The sequence below is a fragment of the Chelonoidis abingdonii genome, chromosome 10 (assembly GCF_003597395.2).
Source record: "Chelonoidis abingdonii isolate Lonesome George chromosome 10, CheloAbing_2.0, whole genome shotgun sequence".
NCBI classification, from domain to species: domain Eukaryota; kingdom Metazoa; phylum Chordata; order Testudines; family Testudinidae; genus Chelonoidis; species Chelonoidis abingdonii.
This window is the reverse complement of record NC_133778.1, coordinates 71,805,584-71,828,052: the sequence shown is the minus strand read 5'-3', so window position 1 is coordinate 71,828,052 and position 22,469 is coordinate 71,805,584. Positions and strand designations below refer to the sequence as shown.

Sequence of the window (22,469 nt, the reverse complement as noted above, 5' to 3'; positions counted from 1 at the left end):
ATCAGGGCGGCAGCGCTGGGAGCACGGCTCCCAGCGCTGCATGCTACACCCATAAGGGATATGGTTTACAAGCAGCGCTGGGAGAGCTCTTTCCCAGCGCTGCGGCTCTGACTACACTCACACTTCACAGCGCTGCCAGGGCAGCGCTTTGAAATTTCTAATGTAGCCATACCCTGAGTTCCTCCAATTAAAGGCACTAGAGTATCAAGCAAAGGTAAATTTCAATTGTGATAGCTCAGCCCAGTTATATAAATTGGAATGAAAAGCCCTCTTCCGGCCTGTCTACATGAGGAAATTTATCAGAATAGCTATCACAGAATACAATAATCTGAATTAGCTCTTAATGTGGTCGCTATTCCAAAAAAAGTGATTTTATTCCAAAATAATTACTCCAGTCTGGAAATGCACTAAATATTCTAGAATCAAGTGGCCTATTCTGGAATAGTGTCCACACAAGGAAAATGACTGGAACAGTTTTGACCTGAAAAGCTATTCTGGGCAACTTCCCATGTACACGAGTTCTTCAAGCTTGTTAAGATGCAAACTACCCATTTCAAATGACTATTAGCTGGCCATGTCGCCAAGGTGAGGGAACCTAGGGCTTCAAAATGTTAACCTGCATCATATGTAGTATTGTTGTAGCTGCGTTGGTCCCAGGATATTAGAGACACAGGTAGGTCTCTCTTACCAACAGAAGCTGGTCCAATAAAGAATATTACCTCACCCACTTTGTCTCATTAATAACCTGCACATTTTCAGTTGTTAAACTAACTTAAGTAACAACTGAAAAACATCAAGCCAAGACCCAGATGTTTTAAGCTAATTCATTTAAAACTAACAGTTTTTCTAGGAATGGCTTCTTTTTAAGTCGGGGTAAGATTGTATAACACTTCCCAAGTTTTAGAGAATGAACGTGCGTACAAGCCAAATCACATCGCAAGGGAACACACACCCCACAGCCTGCGTAGCCGAGCTCACTGCACACACAAGGGCCCCGTGCATCCCTCCCACTCTCCCACCTCCCTCTATTTCAGGGACTCCCTACAACTCTCTCCCAATGTCAAACTGGCAGGGAATCTGTGTACTCCCCATATCTCCCCTGCTCCCATACCATGGTCTCCCATTCCCCCCACCAGTGGCTGTGTGCACCCTCATTTTCACTTCCCCAATTCCTCCCTTCATCCCACCATGACAGGGGCTCTGTGTGCCTCCATACCCCCATTCTTGGGGCCTCCAGTCTCCCCCACCCATGAAGGTTCTGTGGCCCCAGTCTCTCCCATGTACCAGGTCCCCTCAAACTCTTCCCCCTCATAAGGTTGTGTTCCTCCCCCATGTCTCCTTGACCCACCACTGCAGGGTCCCCTATTCTCCCCACCATGCCAAGGCTTTATTCCCCATCATCCCCCCAAACCACATAAGCGTCCCCCCTTCTGCACAATATGCCAGCGGCTCCGTCCCCTCACCCCATTGCCCCCTCCACAGCAGCATCCCCTACTCTCCACTCCATGCTAGGGGTTCTGTTCCTCACCCTTCCCCTACTTTCCCAATCTCCCCACCGTAACAGCAGCCCTGTTCTCCACCCTGACACGTCCCCCATCCCCCATTCTCCCCACCATGACAAGAGCTCTGTATGTGTCTCCTCTCCCCTCCAAAGGACCTTTCACCCCCCAGACTGGAATAGAGGGTAGGCAGATGGTGCCATCTTTTCCCCCACCTGGAATAGGTTTTGAAGACGCAGGACTTTAGGAAGGAATTAAGCCTTCTCTCTCCTTTCCCTCTGGCTGCTCTTGCTGACTGAGCGTCTGCCTCATAGGGAAAACAATTATGTTTCTTCTGTCATGCAGGGTGTCAACATATTTAATGCTATTGGGAGGATGGGCAGAGGTATTACATGCAAGATGTTTAATGGGTGCCATCAACATATGCCAGCACTCCACATCCCCCACCTTCTCTCTGGATGTTCCGATTGTCCCCCAAATCAGTAAGCTTCTGGCCATCAATGGCTACTTCATTCCCTGAAATTTTGGAATTGATCAGCTGCAGGGTTCAAAACTTAACACATTACACAGAGACAAACAGAAATACCACTGAGTAAGGCCTCACGAGTTTGGCCAATAATGCAATCTTCTTGTGGATTCAAGTCAGTGACCCACAAGAGGAGAAGGCATGTGTTATACATGAGGACAAGGTCTTTGTATATACCAGAACAGAAAAAAGGTGTATAAATGCAAGATTAAAACCCTACGCAAAAGCACTAAACAAAGAAAAGAGCCCAGCGTTTACTTTAACCAGCTAACAAACATTAAAACTACACCTGCTCTGTCTGCTCTAAGATTTTCACACTTGTTAGAGAATGTGTTTAAAAAATACCCTCTTTTCCGAGTGTAAATGTGACTAAATAGTGAGCTGCGATGCTGGAGTAACAAAGTCCCCCCTGGGAAAACCAAATCTCAGGTAGGCAACGATGAACCTTGTAGACAACGAAGCACATGGCAGCTTTGTCAAAAATTCCACTCCTGCAGGGAGCACCTTGAAATTCAGCTGAGGCTTGGTCTTCACTACCAACTTATGTTGGTACATCATCGCTCAGGAGTGCAGAAAATCCCCTTGAGCAATGCATCCGATGAAGTGGGTATTCACCCACGAAAGCTCATGGTGCCACAGGACTCTTTGCTGCTTGAGCAATGCAGTTATACAAACCTAACCCCCACTACAGAAAGCACTATGGCAAGGGAAGGGCTTCTCCCATCAACACAGCTACCGCCTCTGAGGGAGGCAGAGTACCCATGCCGATAGAAGTTCTCCCATCAGCATAGGTAGAACTTGGTGAAGGGGCTACAACAGCACAGCTACAGCAGTACCACTGTGCCACTGCAACACTGTAAATGTAGACATGCCCTAAGTGCACAAGCGCTGACTTTTATTTTTCCCGGTGGGGGCTCTACCGACACTCCACTTCTTCCCCCAAAGCCCTGCCCCCACTCCACCCCTTCCCTAGCTCCTGCCCTCGCTCCATCTCTTCCCACCCCTTCTAACAAGGCTTCTGGCCTGCCTGCTGCTCTCCACCAGCTGCCAAATAGCTGTGATTGATGGGTGCTAAGCACCCCCTCTTTTTTTTCTGTGGATGCTTGATCCCTGGAGCACCCACAGAGTTGGTGCCTATGCCTAAGTAGATGTTCTGACTCCAACCCTCCTTCTGCAAACTGTAGCATCTCAGCCCTGTGAGGATCCCTCTGGTCTGGTAGAATTTAAAAATTCTACACCCTCTGAGTAGTCAATACCAGGAAGATCCACTGACTCTGGGAACCTACGGAGGTTAAGCTTTGAGGACCAAAACTTTTCCTCCCAGAGGCTGTCCAGTCATGCAAACCTTAAGCCCTTGCAGAATTCCAAGCCAGGAACCCAATGATGCAGACTCGTTATGTCTGGAGTCTCTCCTCTCCTGGTTTTAAAAATAGGTGTAAACACAGGACCAGAAGCAACCCAAACACTGCAAATCTAGTCAAAGGCACTAGCCCTCAATTCAGGAAGACGGACTAGATTGAATTTGATCTAGGCAAGCAGTCTGATTGGATGATCCAAAAGATTTAGGAAACTACTATTCTGCAAAAATTAAGCCCCACTTTGTTTACATAAATGCTCAGTTACCGTGCCCACCCCGCCCCTTCTAAATTTTCCACTAAAGTCATCTAGCAACGAACCACAAGCTTCAAATTAGTTATGAAGGTTTTGGTCCAAAACTGGATTTACAAAAAGAGAAAGTAAAACCAGCTAACTATGGAAAGCACAATCTAACTCAAACCCAGTAATAAACATCTAACCGCTCCACCTCGGCCCATCCACAACACTGAAATGTCTGGACAGTACATAGCAAAGCAATATGCACAGTTCACACTGAATTGGTGCAAACGGTTAAGTAAATATTTATAATGGTTTTGTGAAAACATGAGAAAAATCAGTAAAAATGCAAAAGTGGACATGGTAGAGGATTTTAACTTTTTGCTGTGCTTAAAAAAAAAAAATCCCCTCTCACCTGTGGCAAGTACAAAGCTTTTCTTGGAAAGTGAAATTCTGATGAATTTACTATCTTATACCTTTTAAGTTTTCACTTTAAAATTATGTTTCTAGCCCTTGTGTTTAGGAAGGAAACCCTCTGTATGTGACAGATGCAGTGCTGTCTTCCTGTCAATACATGAAAATTAAGTTGGAATAAGGTAGGGCGTGTGAATTTAAAGCAGATTAACTATTCCCGACTTCTCTGTGTGTGAATGCTCTGTCTCTGTCTTTTGGAAGTGGATTAAACTAATTTGGAATAAAGCACTTTGAAGTAAGAGCATGGAATTTAATCAGGACTAGATATTCCAGACTAACTCCCTGCATAGACATGCCCTTATAATCTTCAGACAAACTGCTGCTGCTCACAGCTTCCCAGATCAGGAGTTTCACCACTGCTACTCAGAACCCTTGGATGCAGTGAGACTGACAAAGTCAGTCAGTTTCACACTGCTGTGACTCATGAAAGTTGTGAGTAACACCACATACATCGGAGTTGTCGTCCCTGGACCTCGTTGGTGACCCTCCTGAATGCATCTCTGTAGGTGCCTCTGGCTGGTAAATTTAGGTTTATGGTCAACTTTCAAGCCCTGATACTGCTTATTCAGTACAATATTAATTTCTTGGGAATTGCTGGCAAACAGACCAACCCACCAAAACAGCACAGCAGTCGTATTAAATAATACAGTGGCATAGTTACACAAACAGGGCTCCTTCTCTACATTTCTTATAATGTAGTTGCAGGCAAATTTCAAATTAAAGATTAGCTCAAGGCACATCAAACAGTCATGCCTTTGAACCATGACTTTCCACCAGAGTGAAGAGCTCCTCTTAAAGAAGTTTCCACTTTCAAACTACAGGCAGTGATGTTTGTTTTCAAGTATAAAAGCCTACAAAAGAATCACTCTCTCTAACATCCCCTGCCAAAAGGAATGAATAGGTCTCAGGATTGGGTTTAATAACTAGGCTTTCTTGAACCAATGGTTCATGTCTCAGCAGGGACACCACATCATCCTTCAGAAATGAACTGAGTACTGTGCAGATGACATGTACTTTCTGAGAACAAAGAAAGGATCTCATGGCTCTTTGTGAATGAGGAAGGGACTTGCCCCAGCATCTTTGGCCAAAATTGTCTCTTCTCCCTCAACTGTTGCGCCGAGTTCCCTGGTCAGTTACCAACCCTTTATTCCAGAGATGGCTGCATATCAGAGCTGTACGGAGCTTGTAAAGCATTTTGGGATGCAAGGAACTCAATAAGATGTAATACTTCTCACGGCTTGTCTACACTGGCACTTTACAGCGCTGCAACTTTCTCGCTCAGGGGCATGAAAAAACACACCCTTGAGCACTGCAATTTTCAGCGCTGTAACATTCCAGTATGGACGGTGCACCAGCGCTGAGAGCTACACCCCTCGTGGTGGTGGGTTTTTTTAGAACACTGGAATAGCTCTCTGCCAGAGCTGTGCCGCGACTACACAAGCCACATTAAAGCTTTAATGTTGCCAGTATAGACCAGCCCTCAGTTAGGCAAAACGTTACTACTTTATCTAACAGTAAACCTTTCTCAATTACTTGTGCAAACACAAGCTCATGCTCCAAAACGTCTGTTAGTCTATAAGGTGCCACAGGATTCTTTGCTGCTTTTACAGATCCAGACTAACCTGGCTATCCCTCTGATACTTGACATTAAGGGTATGTCTTCACTACCAGACGGATTTGTGGATAGCGATCAATCCAGCAGGGATTGATTTATTGTGTCTAGTCCAGATGCGATAAATCGATCCCCAAGCCCTCTCTCTGCACTCTAGCTCAGCCAGAGGGGCAGGCGGAGTCGACGGGGGAGTGGCAGCAGTCGACTCACTGCAGTGAAGACACGACAGTAAGTCGATCTAAGTACATCGACTCCAGCTACGTTATTCACGTAACTGAAGTTGCAGAACTTAGATCGATCCCCCCCGCCCCAGTGTAGACCAGGCCTAAGAGATAACACCAAGGTGGCAACGTAAACATCAAATGCCCTAACTGAAGGAGAAACTTCATCTTACTGGAGAGATGAAGGTGGCAGGGGGTTACAAAAATGGCAGCTATGCAAGTATCTTGTTAAGGAAACTTGCTCTCAGCTCTTGTTGATCTAGCTTCCATGTGTAGACAGTAAGGTTCCTTGAACTGTTCAGGTACATTTTTGACAATTACAATTAAATAGTGTATGCTTCTGATTTAAGTGTTACTGCTTGTTTTCCAAAACCTAAAGCCTAGGAATCTCATTCTAAAAGGGACATCAACTTAAAAAACATTTTACCTACAGGTGTTGCAAGTACCACTCAACTGCTACAACTGCAGGATTACTCTTTTTCCAATTTACTGTGTCTCTTCGACAGTACTTTGTGTACAGTCTGTTCCCATTTCCCCTATATAGTTATTTATTGATGGGGTCTAAATTAGCTGTTAGTACTCAAGAAAGATCTTGGAGTTATGGTGGATAGTGCAACAGCCATCAAAAAAGCTAACAAAAGGACAGTAACCATTAGGAAAGGGATACATAATAAGACAGAAAATATCATACTGCCTCTGTATAAATCCATGGTACCCCCCACATCTTGAATACTGCATGCAGATCTGGTCACCACATCTCAAAAAAGATATATTGGAATTGGAAAAAGTACAGAAAATGGCAAGAAAAATGACTAGGGGTAAGAAATAGCTTCGATATGAGAAGAGATTAATAAAACTTGGACTTTTCAGCTTGGAAAGGAGACAACTACGCGGGGATACGATAGAGGTCTATAAAATCATGACTGGTGTGGAAAAAGTAAATAAGGACGTGTTATTTACTCCTCATAACACAAGAACTAGGGATCACCAAATGAAATTAATAGGTGGCAGGTTTAAAACAAACAAAAGGAAGTATTTCATCACACAATGCACAGTCAACCTATGGAACTCTTTGCCAGAAGATATTGGGAAGGCCAAGACTATAAGAGGGATCAAAAAAAGAATTAGATAAATTCATGGAGGATAGGTCCATCCATGGCTGTTAGCCAGGAAGGGCAGGGATGGTGTCCCTAGCCTCTGTTTGACACAAGCTGGGAATGGGCGACGGGATGGATCACTTGATGAATAGCTGTTCTGTTCATTCCCTCTGGGGCACCTGGCATTGGCCACTCTCAGAAGACAGGATACTGGGCTAGATGGACATCTGGTCTACCAGTGTGGCCATTCTTATGTCTTTATCTGAGCGTGTGCAGCTTCCACAGAGCACGGGCCAGCAACCAGTCTTTTAAATAAGAGATATGAATGTAAAACTGTAAAGATAGACAGAAGACTCAAGACAGATGATAACCCAAAGACTACTTAACTTGTCTGAAGTTTACTGAATTCTTAGCTTAAAGTGCCTCTAGAGTTTTCTATCTTTACGGCAGGAAGGGAATTCACACACAAAGTGCCTACTATTGTTAATACTAGTTATCGTCTCAACGTGCTAGCATGCTGAGAGCTCCAGTAGGATAGGCCATCAGTTTTCTAGCGCAGTGCTTATAACCAGAGAACCTCTGCTTAAAATACAGAGTGCAGTCAGTGGTCGCTACACAGTGCTTAGCGCATGTACTGTTGAATTAGAGAAGCTGAGCTTGATGTTGAACAGTGGATATTGGCTTATAGCCACCAGTATCACGACCGTTACAGTCTCCCAGACGGGAGTTGGTAGTAACTGACAGCTGGTAAAGCCCCATTGCTTGCTTGAAATCCTTCAAACACATCAAACTCGCAATGTGGCAGCCAGATTGCCCCTTGACCCATTGGCAACTTCAAATTTTTAAGAGGGGAAGAAAAAGGGAATCAACACCTGAACATTCCCTATGAGTTTGCACTGTCGCGTCAATGCAAACCATAGTATAGGAGGCTAACATCACGTAGCAACAATTAAGGCACAACGTCGACAGGTTTCAAACTAGGATAACTTAACCACGTCTAAAGTGTGCTATCTGTTATTAACCATGTCTGCACTAGAGATTTCCAGTGTGCAGCTAAGCATGGCTCAAACACGTGAGGCATGAGAAAATGCATACCTGGTCTTAGGCACAAATATCAATACTTATGCAATAATGGAACTGCCAGCAAATTTTAAGATTTAAATTTGAGTTTAAGACTCAAAGTTGCTAACTGCCATTGTGCTAGTGACTGAAAACTGGAGTAAAAGCAACTGTCCAGCAATTACATGAAGAAGAAAACCAGGGCAGGGTGGATAAAAATGAACTAGTAAAAAAAAAAAAAAAAAACAAACAACAACAACTGGATTTTTCTTTTAAATTGGATTTATTTAAAGTAATATATAGTGGTTGGGGTTTTTTAAATAAACCTATTTAAAAATTAAATTGGAACTGACATACCTATGCCAAGGCCTAAATTTATAATCTTTTTATATTCTATATTTATACTCTATTTATAATCTATTAATCACAGAATCATAGAAATGTAGGGCTGGAAGGGACCTCTATAGGTATCTAGTCCAGTCCCCTGTACTAGCATACAGTACAGGACCAGCATATTCTCAAATGCAGCCACCAGGGGCTTTTCCTGTGGCCACAGCCTCCTGGGGCTGTGATGGGGGGAAAGGGGGGCAAAGTAGCAACACATCCCCTTCTCTGTTGCCCTGGATGCACTGCCTTGTGTTGGTTGCTGGGGGCTGTTGGTTGGGCGCTACCAGCAGGATTGGCCCTGCCCCTTCGAAGTCACATGGGGCACAAGCGTGAGCAAGCAGCCAGTGGGCTCAGGTTGAGCTTCAGCTCTAGGGTGGGCGCAACGTCGCTCCACCAGAGCTTCAGGTTCCAGCCCAGGCTCTGGCTTGTGCCAAACAGTAAGGCCCAGGCTTGTGGCCATGCTTCGGCTCTGCCCTGGGCCCGTCTCCAGTGAAGCCTCGACTCTGGCTAGCAAGGCTGTCAGGCTAGCTCTGCCACCCCGCAACCCTCATCCAGGATAATTTGTCCCAGGCTACCAGGGCTGAGTAATCTGTGTAAAGGATACTGTACTTTTGTTAATACACTTCAACAACATTCACAAGCTATCCATAAATAATTGCAATGATGTGGACACGTCATATTTCATATTATTGGTTTCCTAAAGCTAATAAAGTATTTAGTTTCTAAACAATTAGTGGTGAAAACAGCACCAGCAAGACCTGGTGGCATTCAAGGTCATTAAAAAATCTGGTCTGAGATCCCCGATTTAGACCATTCCAGACAGAGTATTTTCTAACCTGTTCTAAAAACCTGCCAATGAAGAGATCCACAACCTCCTAGGCAATGTTCTAGTGCTTAACGACTCTTATACGTTAAGGAAGTTTTCCTAATGTCTAACCCAAATCTCACTTGCTGAAACTTAAGCCCACTCTTCTGTCCGCCCCAGACAGAGAAATAATTTACACTCCGCTTTAACAGCACTTTTATATTAGGAGGATGTCATCCCTCAGTCTTCTCTTCCAGACGACCAAACCCAATTTTTTTATAATCTTTCCTTGTAGGCTATTTTCTAGACCTTAATAATTTTGTGTTCCCTGTGGGACTTTTCCAGTTTTCCATATCTTTTTCAGAATAGGCACAGTACAAATGACCAAAATGTTGAGCTATAGCAAAAAGAACTACTTCTCATGTTTGCTATAACTCTTGTATATATCCCAAATAAGGTTTGGTTTGTAAACAGTATTCACTGTTTCACTTCATATTTATTTGACACATAGCCATGGTATCTTCTGCGAACTCCGCCTAAGGAGTAATTTCTACTTTTAATATTTGCAACCTGATTATTCTTTTCCCAATGTAGATATTTACACTTTGTTCTTTACTGAATTTTCATCCTCTTATTCACACCATTTCTCCATTTCCACCATCATGATCTCCACAGTATGCAGCCCATCCCACTGGTCGCCGCAAACTTATAATTGTATCTCCATATCCAAAGCATTGATCGGAAGATATTGAATAGAACCAGAACCACAGGACAGACTGAGACTCATATGCCCATCTAAATAAAATACAAAAAAAAAAATAAATAGAGCACACAGGTCTGCTGAAGTTTAAAGAAGTCAAACCTCTGAACCTGGTGGACGTCAGTGGCTAAGTACCTAGAACAGAGGTGGCAAACGCAGCCCATAGGGCCCAGATCCAGCCCGCTCAGGGCTTTGGTCTGCCATGGGATTGCCCCCATAGGGCATGCTGTGCACTCTCCAGAAGCAGCGGAACCACTTCCCTGCAGTCCCATTTGCCAGAATGGGAACTACAACCACATGAAGCTTCATGGAATACTGAAAGGCGGCAAGGGCATGCCGCACATGGAGACTCCGCGCCCCCGGGGCTGCACATCTGGACAGAGGGGACAAGGGACGGCAGCATTGCAGGGAGCTGCCCTGCCCGGTGCGCACGCTGCCACACCGACCACTTCAGGTAAACGTCCGGCCCAGAACCCAAACCTCCTGCATCATGCCCCCTGCTCCTTGCCTAAGCCCACTGCTGCACCTCACAATGTCCTACAACCCAACTCCCCCTGCCCTCGTACACCAGCACCCCGCCTGCACCCAATCCCTTGCTGAGCCCCCTCAGGAACCCTGCACCTCTCCTCTGCCCCAATCCCTTGCCCTGAGCCCCTTCCTGCACACCGCATCCCCTCCCACACTTCTTTCCGCACCCAACCCCTTGTCCCGCATACGATTTCCCCACCCAGATGTGGCCCTCGGCCCAAAAAGTTTGCCCACCCCTGACTTAGAACCACAGTTTGCTGAAGTGCTAAATCAGCTTTTGACAGCACTAGCTTCTTCTTCTGCACATGCAGAGAAAATATTTTCTTCATTCCAGTTTATTCAACTAGATCAGTTCAACGACTAGTTCTTTCAAAGTTAAGAAACTGACTAAGAGTAAAAAAAGTAGGAAAGCCTGTTCTCTTCCAATTTAGGAATAAAAACGAGATGAGAGGATGAGATCCATTATTTCTAAAATCTTGAAGGATATGGTGACCAGAAGTGATCAGTTGAATTAACTAGCTACAGATAATACTCCCTTTGTTTAACAGATCAGTTAGTTTTAAATGCAAGACATGTTTTGATAAACTGTAGCTTTCTTATGTATCCAGAACAATTAAGTTAGTTTTAATTAAAAAAAATGTTTTGTGAATTTTAATTAAATTTGAATTTCCATCCAAAGAGAGCTTGGCACAAATTACAAGTAAAAAATTTGTCATTTAGTAAAATAAATGCATCATTCACCATTTTCTATTATCATAAAAAGATAAAAAAAATAAGAATCCATATAATTGCTTACATAAGTGTGTATAGATAGTGTATCCTCCTCAGTAGCAAGAAGCACCAAATTTAGAGTAAAGGCTATATTTACTTGCAAATCAGCATGTTTTAATGGTTGCCAGCCAATGAGAATCAACCTCTCTTTACGAAAATAACTGAAGTACAAATGCAAAATACAATTAAAATTATTTAAATCAAGATTTTCTGCTTGCTGATTTAAATCATGATTAAAATCAGTAATTTAAATTGCTTTGATTTAAATCAATTCACCCTGAAACTCTGTTTTAAATATACCTAATATTTCTCAATATATTATTAAAACTGAAGTTATCTTGAAGGCCGATTCTGAACTAAACTAATAATACTTATCTCAAATTCTTTAGCGCACTGGTATCCAAGCTGCAGTACATGGACCACCAGTGCTTTGAAGAGACTCGCAGTTGGGTCATACATCACTGGCTCTCCTCTTTTCCTGATCACGTTAAAATAAATAAAGATACACTGAATATTTTCCCTTGTAAGCAAATTGCTACAGCTGCCAAGGGAAGTCAGTAGATCACCAGTGGGAGAAGTGGCCCACACAGTCATCAGTGGGAAGGGAGGTAGTCCACACCAGGAAAGTTTGAGAACCTCACCCTTATTAGCTATCTGTAACTGCAGTAGCAGCTAGAGTCCCTGAAGCAAGATCATGACCCTAAGCAAGATGTATCTGGAGCAGAGACTGTCTCTAAGTATATAGTCCAAAAAGTTAAGAGAGAAAAGGTGGGAGAAAAGTAGTACCTCCATTTTACAGATGGGGAACCAAAGCACAGAGATTCAGTGACTTGCCCAAAGACAAATCTGAGGTCTTTGGCAGTGCTGGGAACTGAAGCCTGTTCTGCTGAGATTCTGTCTAGTGCCATAAGCACAAGACCACCCTTCCCCTCTGAGATACCTATTACCGACAAACCCAACATTAGCAATTTTCTTGCCTTTTTTATCCAGGCCGAGGGGTGACCAACAGATAGTAAGACAACTTTCTGAGAAGATACACAATCACATGCTGGGCATAAGAGCAGGATAATCTGGTTTTAAGGAGATCTCAATAATGGGTTGGGATGGAACTACTATACTTACTACTTTCACAAATCCTCCAGGCACTCCCTACTAATACATAACCGGCTAGTAAAGCACAAGCGACAGGCAAGAAGTGAGTTGTTTGTGAGTACAAGAAGCAGAACTCCCCGAGGTAAAACAGATTTATTGCATGAGGTTTCTGAAGCATGAAGCTTCTCATTAGCTAGGAAAAGAGAGGGGACAATGCCACAGCTTGTCTATCAGAGAGGTCCAAAGGGAGCTTCTAGGGACGCCCAGTCACATGCCAGTACGTGAAAGCAATAGGACATAGGAAAAGTTCTCTTCCAGGCAAGATAAAGGTCTGGTCCTTTACAGAAATCAAGTAGGCATTGTTTTAAGTTTCAGAACTTGTCTTAGCCAACCATTAGGACTCATTCCTCAACTTTCAAGCTAAACAACATGTCATGACTAAAGATGGGATATGAAAGAAAATCCTTCCTGGCAACCACAGTTTTAATTTTCTAAGCACTTTATAAACCTTAACTAACTCTCCATCCCCAAGTGGTAGATAGCATCCCAGCTGGAAAGCAGGGAGTCAAGGACTGAAAGAGAATAAGTGACTTGCCAAAGTCACAAGGGTTTGGGCAGGGGAGATGGGGGGGAATTATAAGTCAGGAATCCCTGTGTTTGGATCACATCTCCATGTGAGAGCAGTGTGAGTTTACTGTGGGATCTTCTGGAGGACTCTCTCTAGGATTAGAAGAGGACACAGCATAAGCTGCTAGAAATACTAACTTGATGGTTTCTGACTCCATACCATACTTGGGAGGAGAGACTGTGGGCAAATCTAAAGCTGTGTTAAGCAAAAAGAACTGCTTGGAAGTTTTCAACAACCTCCTAGAAGTCAATAGGCAACAAAGTCAACTGCCACTACCCAAGCACTATAGCTAGATCTCGTCACCTCCAACCCTTAAGAACTCCAGAACAGATGATGGAAGGAGTGAAGGAGGCAAATGGAATGTCAGCTGGACACCCAGTGTACTAGGGATCCTTAGCAATGGCTTTTTTAAATGGTCTAATTACATCTGCCTTTGAATTATGTATGGGGGGGGGATGGGGGGGGGGGATAATAAGAGGAGCAGGGAAGAGGAAGAGAGCCTTGTTATCAAGGCATCTACATTTCAAAAGAGCCCTGTGTTATTTACATATGGTAAGAGACTTCTGTATCCACTCCAGAGTACTAAGTGAATGGAGAATACTGATGAATAAGGCTATGTTTAGGTATTTTAATAAAAGTCATCGAATAGTCCAGAGGTTGCTATGACTTGCTATTACCCTGACTAAATCGTTAGTGACTGTGCAACAGGCGGCCTGGGACGTGCGGATGCTGGCGGGTAGCAGTCCGGGGTGTGTTGGGTGAGGGCTGGACCCATGGCTGGCGATGTGAGGTAGCGTGGAGACTGTCCAGTGTTGGCTGAGTGTGCCCCATGTGCCCCTGGGCACCCCGGGCGCCACACAGCCTCTGCGAATCACCGATGTCCGGAGACAATCCGATGACCTCCGTGACAGACTTCCAGCTTATTGATGAATGAAATATGTACATTTCTCAGCATCCTGCACTGGAGTAAGTCTCCTGTAAACTTTAAGAATCATTTCATCAAGCGTAGTATTTGTTTTATCCAGGATGTGATGATTTTTTTTTATTTTTAAAGAGCTGTAGTTAAAAAAAGTCAACACATTAATTACAGGAAGGCGAAAGGAAAGGTTATTCTAAGGCGATTAACAGCTTTGTCTTAATGGCATATGAGTTTGGACTTATCCGCGCCTCTACACAATATCTGAAGTTCTGCGACCAGGGAGAGTGGCAATGGTGGTGCACACTACTACATGTGGGGGTGGCTTTTATGTTAATTTAGAAAGGAAGTGTCTTTGGTTATGCAAGGAATGATTTAAAAAAAATTTATTGTTTCCTAGTACATTTCGACAGTGGCATAAAGCTATCTATCTCTAGTTCTAATACATAAACAACTCTGCATGTGTTTGTGTCAGGTAACTTCTGAAAAATGTTCTAGTAGTATTCATTTGGACTATATGACCTAAAGCTGTTTTTATTAGGTCTTTATTTCTCTGTATTTTATAAGCAAATGAGGCAGACTGATGTGCTGAACTGCTCTCATGCAGATTGATCACAGGGTTGATTATTAGCATCAGTGACGGGTCAGACCTTTCAGAAGTGCTCAGTTCATTATTAAAAAATCATCATCATCCCTGGATAAAACAAATAACTACGCTTGATGAAGATGATCTCTTTAAAGTTTACAGAGAGACTTACTACAGTGCAGGATGCTGAAGAACATGTACATATTTCATTCATCAATAAGGCTGGAAGTCTGTCACGGAGGTCATGGATTCTGTGACTTTCCGGGACATCGGTGACTTCTGCAGGGGCTGGTGTGGCTGGCCCGGGGGCAGCCTGTGGGCCAGCTGCACCAGCTGCTCCTGGGACAGTCTCAGAACACTGAGCCCTCAGCCCTCCCTCAGCAGCAGTGGGGGTCCCAGGCCACCTCACCCCCACACAACCCCAGACTGCTACCCCCAAGCATCTGCCGCACTCCCAGGCCGCCGCCTGTTGCACAGCACTAAAGATTTAGTCAGGGGTACATAGTACAAGTCATGGACCGCCTGTGACCTATCCATGACTTTTATTAAAAATACCTAAAACATAGCCTTATTCATCAGTTTCCCCACTGTGCAACTCTTCTCTTTAAACAGATCATTCAAGGCTTTCAGACAGTTTTTGAAGGCTTACAGCAAGTTAACCTGATACAAACAACACCTGGAATACCATGACAGAGCAAAGCACCCAAGTCTGATACCATGCTGATGGATGCAGTATAAGAACCTGATTAGAACACAGAACAGGCTAGAAAGCACCATTCAGCTAGTCTATGCTATTAAATAAGTGGTCAGAACTATAAGTGTTTATGTAGAAAAGGATGCCATAACACCCACTCCTCTTCCTCTGGTGGATGACTGCTTCATTCATCCTGGTAACAGAATAACTGATGTGTTCTTGCTACACAAAGGCCTGTCTCAATGGGCAAAAAAATGTGGATTTTTCCAATCGTTTTCCCGTTTGAGGGATTGTAAAACCATAAGGGTTGGTATGGTCCTACAGGATAGGGTGTAGAAACAGAAGAAATAACTCATTCTGAAACTGACCAGATTTCAAGTTAGTAGTCTCTCTTAGACTGTGACAGCCAACAGGCCTTGACTGAATCTGTATCATACAGAAAAGAATTACAGGATCTGCCCAACATATAAGAAAAACCAAAAAAATCAAACCAAGAAGTTTTTATCATTAATTTCTGTCTGATTTTGATACACTTCAGCCACAGCTCAGACTTAAGATTTCTACAGTACTTCAAGACAGAGTTATTTTGACAGTATAGTTTCTTTATCTGCACCCTTTACAGTTGTCCCTCTGGAAAGTGTAAAATGGTTTACTCACACGTATTTCTTTCTCTCACAAATGTGCTGTTGTATCACTTGTAGTGCTATAAGTTATTGGCCCAGAGAAGTGAGGCCTAACATTGAAACGATGGCATTTCTCTATTTGTAATGCATTAACTTTTGTAGACCACACTCAATCAATTCCAAAATTTGAGAGACCGTTCTTGGTAAACAGAACAGACTGTATGGATTTTGGTGACAATCAGAAAAATCCAATTTCCACGTAGTGACCATTTGGCGCTGCAGATAGAACAGCACTGACTGAGGTAGCTCAGTCAATCACCAGTCCCTCCCTCCAGTTTATTTGCATACTTCAGTCCCATTGGTTGAATTGAGTCAGCAAATAAAACTGTAAATCAGGTCTGAGGAGTCTCCACAGATTTGGGGGACCCAGGGTTCAGGACTGGAATAGGGAAGCTCCTTCAGATCAAGATCTGTAGCAGCTGAGTAAGGGTAAGGCTGGAGATTTCACTGTGGCTCCCTCCACGTTATGCCTGGCTCAGGCAAAACCATTTACCTTCGCCCAGTCAAAAGCTGTTCTATGTCATCTAAACAGTGCTCATTCGATACAGCAGGAAGAGAGATTCCTCTGCCTGCAGCACCAAACTGACATCATCAGGGAGAAGACAACCGAGTCAGGCAGTAGGCTCAGTGTTTCAGGTTAGGGTTACTAGAGGGCAGGATGGAGCGATGATTGGCTACATTACCTCTGATGCTACAATGCTACCAGTCAGGTTCCTGAAGCACCAAATAGGCATCACTGAGGGAAGTTGCAGTTGATATGCAACAAGGAAGATAAAATGAGCAGCTTAGACGCCTTAGTAAAACGTAGCTTTGGTGGCTCATCCTGCAAAACTGCTACAAGTTTGAGGTTAGAGACTCCATCCTGCCCCTCCCATCACCTGCCAACTCAGCCTACATAAGCAACAAAGCAGAGATCTCTTTCGTTTACTATCAGAAACTCAGGAAACTGAGATTTGGGAGGGATTTGTATGGTCCAGTGCTTAGGGTACTAGCCTAGGAGTTGGGAGACCTAAGTTCAGTTTCCTGCGCCATCAAAGACATCCTGAATTTGGCATGAATTTGGACAAATGGCTCCACCTCTCTGTGCCCCAGTTTCTCCTCTGTAAAATGGGGATAATTGTCCTTCCCTAACTCAGAGGGATGTTGCAAGAACAAAGACATTAGAGACCATGAAGAACACAGACATCAAAATAATGGGGCTGTATAAATATCTTAGGGCTCGTCTACACTTACCGGGGATCGATGCTTTGGCGGCTGATTTAGCAGGTCTAGTGAAGACCAGCTACATTGACCGCAGATCACTCTCCCGTCAACTCCTGTACTCCACCGGCTCAAGAATGGGGGAGTTGATGGGAGAGCGCCTGTCATCTACATCGTGCAGTGTGGAGCCTTCGGTAAGTAGATCTAAGCTATGTCAATTTGAGTTACACGATTCACATAATTCAAATTGTGTAGCTTAGATCGAATTTCCCACATAGCGTAGACAAGGCCTTAGACACATAGACTAAATAACTATGTCCACGCTTCCTTTAGACCCTCATACAGCAGTTTCCTCTTCTCTCTTATTTTGTGTTTTTTTTCCACAACTTGGGCCTTAGCACACCACTCAAGTGCTTACAGGATCTGGTCCAGCAACAAGCCTATCTCCTTATATTGACAGACAAGATGGGGTAGATAATATCTTTTATTGGACCTCCAATAGGTGAAAGGGTGTTTTTGTCTTTTATCATTTTCCTGTGAAAGTTCATTTGAGAGGACAGTAACACACTCACCCAGGTCCTGATCTAAATTCCCATTAAAAGGCATCAATAGAAACTGGACCGGGCACTGAGGTTATGTCTACATTACAAACCTTACAGTGAGATGGCTGTAGCACTACTGCTGTGCCACTATAAGGTCTCCCAGGTACCACTCTTTGCTGGTGGGAGCGAGCTCTTCTGCTGGCCTAATTAAAACATCCTCCAACGAGCAGCGGTAGATCTGTCCAGCAGTGTTTGATATGTTGGCAGGAGAGCCTCTCCTGCCAATATAGCACTATCCATACCAGCATTTTTGTCGGTGAAGGGGGTGTTTTTTTCACACCCGACCAACATAAGTTTAACCAACAAAAGTGATAGTGTAGACATCGCCTCAGCGACAACGACAGATCAAATGTAAAAACTGAAGCCAGACTAAGCTGTAATGAAATGTCCAAATCAGAATGTTTGTTCAAAAAAGTAATTTTTAAAGCAAAACAAAAACAAAAACAGGATCCTCTTAAAGCCTTGCACTTTTCAATAAGATACGGTGTACAGGTAGGCTCTTGCAAGCAAATATTTTCCTACTTCAGATTTTTATAACAAGGCTTTATGAAGTTCTGCTTCACAATCAAATTAGCAGTGACGACTGTCAACTACCAATCTAAATGGCCCTAATTCCTATATACCTTACAGGATAGCTGCACAGCCTCTAACCTACTGCAATGTGTCCATCCAGTATGTCCACTAATACCACTTTTTAGACATGTTCTTTAAGGAAGGGGTAAGGAGACTCTCCTCCTATTGAAATGGCATTTATGTATCTGAGGACAGAGCAGATCCTGAGGAGCAACAAAAAGGTTTATTTAGCATCTCTATCTTTCTGTAAGGCAAAGCTGGTCACACATGCTAACACATGTTATCAGATTGCCCGTTACTTTGGGGTATGCTCATTTATTCAGGTTACTCTTCGGGACCTGCAGGACCTAGATTCCCCGGGGCTGGGTTTGTCCAGCCCAAGAACCAGATGAACCCACCCACACATACATTAACTGAGCAAGTCTGAGCAGACTGGGTCAATTAGCACTTTCAAGCTGACCCCTTATATGTCTCTGGACTCACTGGGCTGGATGAAGCAGCACTTTCAAGCCACCTCTCCTTATATGCCCCTGGGCTCCATGGACTGGGTGAAGCAGCACTTTCAAGCTGTTTCCCTTATGCGTCCCAGACTCAGCACATCCCTATCCCCACTCTCACATCACAATTGTACTGGCAGTAATCTACTTGATGAGCAAACCCCACAGTATTTTGAGCACTGCAGGGATCTTTTGCTTAGGTAAAAGAAACGTTGCTGTAGAGTGAATGGGGAAGCTAAAAACACAAAAGAGTAAAGTTCAGCAAGAGAACCAACCAACTTAGGCATAAAAGTTATTTAGTGAATAACAGGGTATGTCTACACTACCCGCTGGATCAGCGGGTAGTGATCGATCTACTGGGGATTGATGTATCACATCTTGTCTAGACATGATAAATCAATCCCCGAATGCGCTCCCCATCCACTCCAGAACTCCACCAGGGCAAGAGGCAGAAAGAGAGTCGACGGGGGAGTGGCGGCTGTCAATCCCGCGCCGCGAGGACGCGAACTAAGTCAATCTAAGATATGTCGATTTCAGCTATGCTAGTCTCATAGCTGAAATTGAGAATCTTACATCAATCCCCTCACCCTAGTGTAGACTGGGCCATAGTGATAACTACACAAGGAGGGCTAAACCAACATAACATACATTATTAAAGGTTAATACCTAAGGTAGAAAGGAAAACAGAGAGACAAAAAGGAAGATCTCACCCACTCTATGAGGCTTGAACTGGTCGGGGTTCCCAGGTGATGGTGGTAGCTCAGGGTCCTGAGTGCTGGAGACAGGCAGAGCCCCAGCACGATCAGTCAGGAGAAGATGGCGTCTCAGTGGACTGATGCATAGTTTGGATCTAAGCATCAGAACACTTACTGGAGGGTGAGCAGGGATTTTTGTAGAGAAAATACAGTGGTTCAAGTGAGAACACTAGATTTTTTATAGGTAAACTGATGACTCAAGGGTTTTCATTAGGCTACACAATAGGAGCTGATCACCCATAGCCAAGAGTAGTGTTTTCTTCCAGGGAGCTCACAATGCAATTAGGCTGCTTCAGTATATTGGATATCAATCAAGGATTCCTTACTAAAATTGGTCTGATAACTGCTGATCTAGACGTGGGCAGGCACAGGTTCATTAACATCTGGAGCAGAGATTCCCATGATGCAGTGCATCCCTGCTTTTCTGGTCCCAGAGTTCAGTGCGGTTCTCTGTTCTCCATTCTGCATGCAAATTGAGATGTCTCCCTGTCCCATCTTTCATGCAGATGAGGCTAGGGGAGTTGTCTCTGTTCTTCATTCTATCTATATACTAATGGCGATGTCAATCTTGTCACCCTTGTCAGGAGGGGTCTAGGTGTGTCTCCCAAAGCCCTTCACTGCTCTCTGCAAGTTTTTTCCACTGATGGGTTCTGGTTTAAGCAGGGGGTGTGGGGGAGGAAGAGGTGTCTTTCATGAGTCAGGCTGGATACTGCACCCTGGCTCCCCAAGAACACAGAGCTGACTGGTATCACACCCCAAAAACTAACAACTAATCTGTTCAAATCAATACATGCTTTTAAACTGCATGTATTGATCGCGGGAAGGGATAGCTCAGTGGTTTGAGCATTAGCCTGCTAAACCCAGGGTTGTGAGTTCAAGCCTTGAGGGGGCCACTTAGGGATCTGGGGCAAAAATTGGTTCTGCAAGTGAAGGCAGAGGGCTGGACTCAATGACCTTTTAAGGTCCCTTCCAGTTCTAGGAGACTGGTATATGTCCAATTAAAAAAAAGATGAGCAAAATAATTTGTGTTTTCACCACACTTTCTAAACAGCTTTGAATTAAACAAATTATTTAATCTTCTAGCCACCTGTCTTTAGAGACTGTCACTAATACATCATTAAAACTGTCAAGTTATTCAAATCTCAATAGCAACTACTAAATATGCACTAAAGTATAACAGAACCCTTATTGACCATACATTGTGTGGGGACATGGTTATTCATGAATCAGAACCTTGATCCCACCGACACAACTCAGAGCAAGGGCTCTACCATGATAATCCACAGATTAAGAACCTCTAGTTGTACACGCTAAGAATCATTAAAGGCTGTTATGTCAATTATTCAGATTACATAGCCAGATTTTTAAAATAAAGAACATACAATAAAGGATCTAACTAAACACTGTTAGAATGGAGATTTAGGGGTAAGGAACTAATAGTAAAATCACCCATTGTGCCTAAGTATTGCAGTACATACAGCCATGCACTAATCTCAGATCTAAGCACAGCAGGGAGAGTTAAGGATGAAACAAAAGCCTTGAGTCTATACTCCCCAGCCTCCCCACCCCCGGTTTAGATTTCTAAAACCCATCCCCAAATCAGAAGAAAAAGCCCTATTAGGTCATCCAGTTCACCCCTCCCAGCCAGTACAGGATTCATCCTTAAACTGTTTTCTATACTGCTTTGTCCATTTTTAAAATGTCTGGAACAAGGGAAGTGAATTCCCTCTGGAAATCACAGTCCCACCGCCCTTCCTACGGTGGGCTACCACAGTGCTAGTGCCTTCCACGTCTTTTCTTTCACGTGTGTGCAACAGAATACAAAATCCTTATGTTTAGAAAAAATACTTTAAAACACTGATAAGCCGGGCAAAACTGCCAGGAACAAACCCTGCTGGAAAGCCCATGTAGTTCCCCTAACCATGAGCCCCAGTCAGGCTCCCCGCTGTGCACAGCACAGCCACAGAGCAGAGGCAGCTCTGTAACCTATTGATTTCACCAAACAATGCTTCCCCTCCCCCTCCACCCCAACAAGCCCAGGGCTGAGTGCAGCCCCCTCCCCCCACGTATCAGCTACACGCTACATGACACTGGGGTTTTACCTGGAGCTGCTGGAAGAGCAGATGGGGGGGTGCAATAAAACCGGACTCATGTACGTTACAGAGGGTGCATGCAGGAGAATGGGAGCAGCAGACCCCGCTTAATTCCCGCCACTCCTACTGCAGTGCATGGCTGCTGCTCCTCTGCTCCTCCACCCCAGGGCTGCTGCCGGGGCTGGGTAAGAATGGAACCCCCAGAGCGCATGCGCACTCAGCACCGACTGGAAGGACTAACAGGCAAGCGCGAAAGCCCAGCGCGCATGCGCACTATTTTTGTCTGGCCCTCGAGGAGACGCCCCAGCGAAGCAGGACGCACGCGCACGAGAGTGGCGCTCTGTTGCAGACTTTCCCGATCACCATGGAGCTCCGGGGAAGGCTAGAGCGGCCGGAAACACCTCCCGTGGAGCTCCATGTTGAGAGAGGGGAAGTCTTCCAAGCGTGGCTGATATGAGGTAAGCGTACAATCTGCGCATGCGCGCACCGGCCCTCCGGGTATCCTACGAGATAAGCCCACGCCCTGCGGAGTTCCGGAGTCTGCGTGTGAGATGGGCCGTTGCTGCACATAAGGAACGTTCGAAGTTGCCGGTTAACGTTGCCGGCCGGTTAGTCACGCCACCTCCGGGGCGGGAGAGAGCGCTGCTGAGGCAGAGAAACGGTGAGGGAGGGGCTGGGGAAAGCTCAGCTGCCAGGAAAACCTTCCGGGGTAAAGTTCCCCTGGTGCTGAGGGCCGTTCACTTCCGGAGCGGGAAGCGCCCCGCCCCCACTTTTCCTCTGGAGGGAAGGAGGCGCGGGGCTTGGGGGGAGGCGCCTTC

General features: G+C 44.6%; 1 protein-coding gene across 3 annotated transcripts in view; it reads right to left on the bottom strand.

The window, feature by feature from the left end:
• CLASP1 (cytoplasmic linker associated protein 1) overlaps window positions 1-22,051 on the bottom strand; it is a 325,682-nt gene extending 303,631 nt beyond the window's left edge. For 2 of the 3 annotated variants that reach the window (XM_075070303.1, XM_075070304.1), the window contains exon 1: window positions 21,661-22,046. The gene's annotated coding sequence lies outside the window, so the exon portion shown is untranslated. Of the gene's footprint in view, window positions 1-21,660 lie in introns of all 3 variants that reach the window. The other variant, XM_032763657.2, reaches the window with a different exon arrangement.
• Window positions 22,052-22,469: the final 418 nt, after the last annotated feature.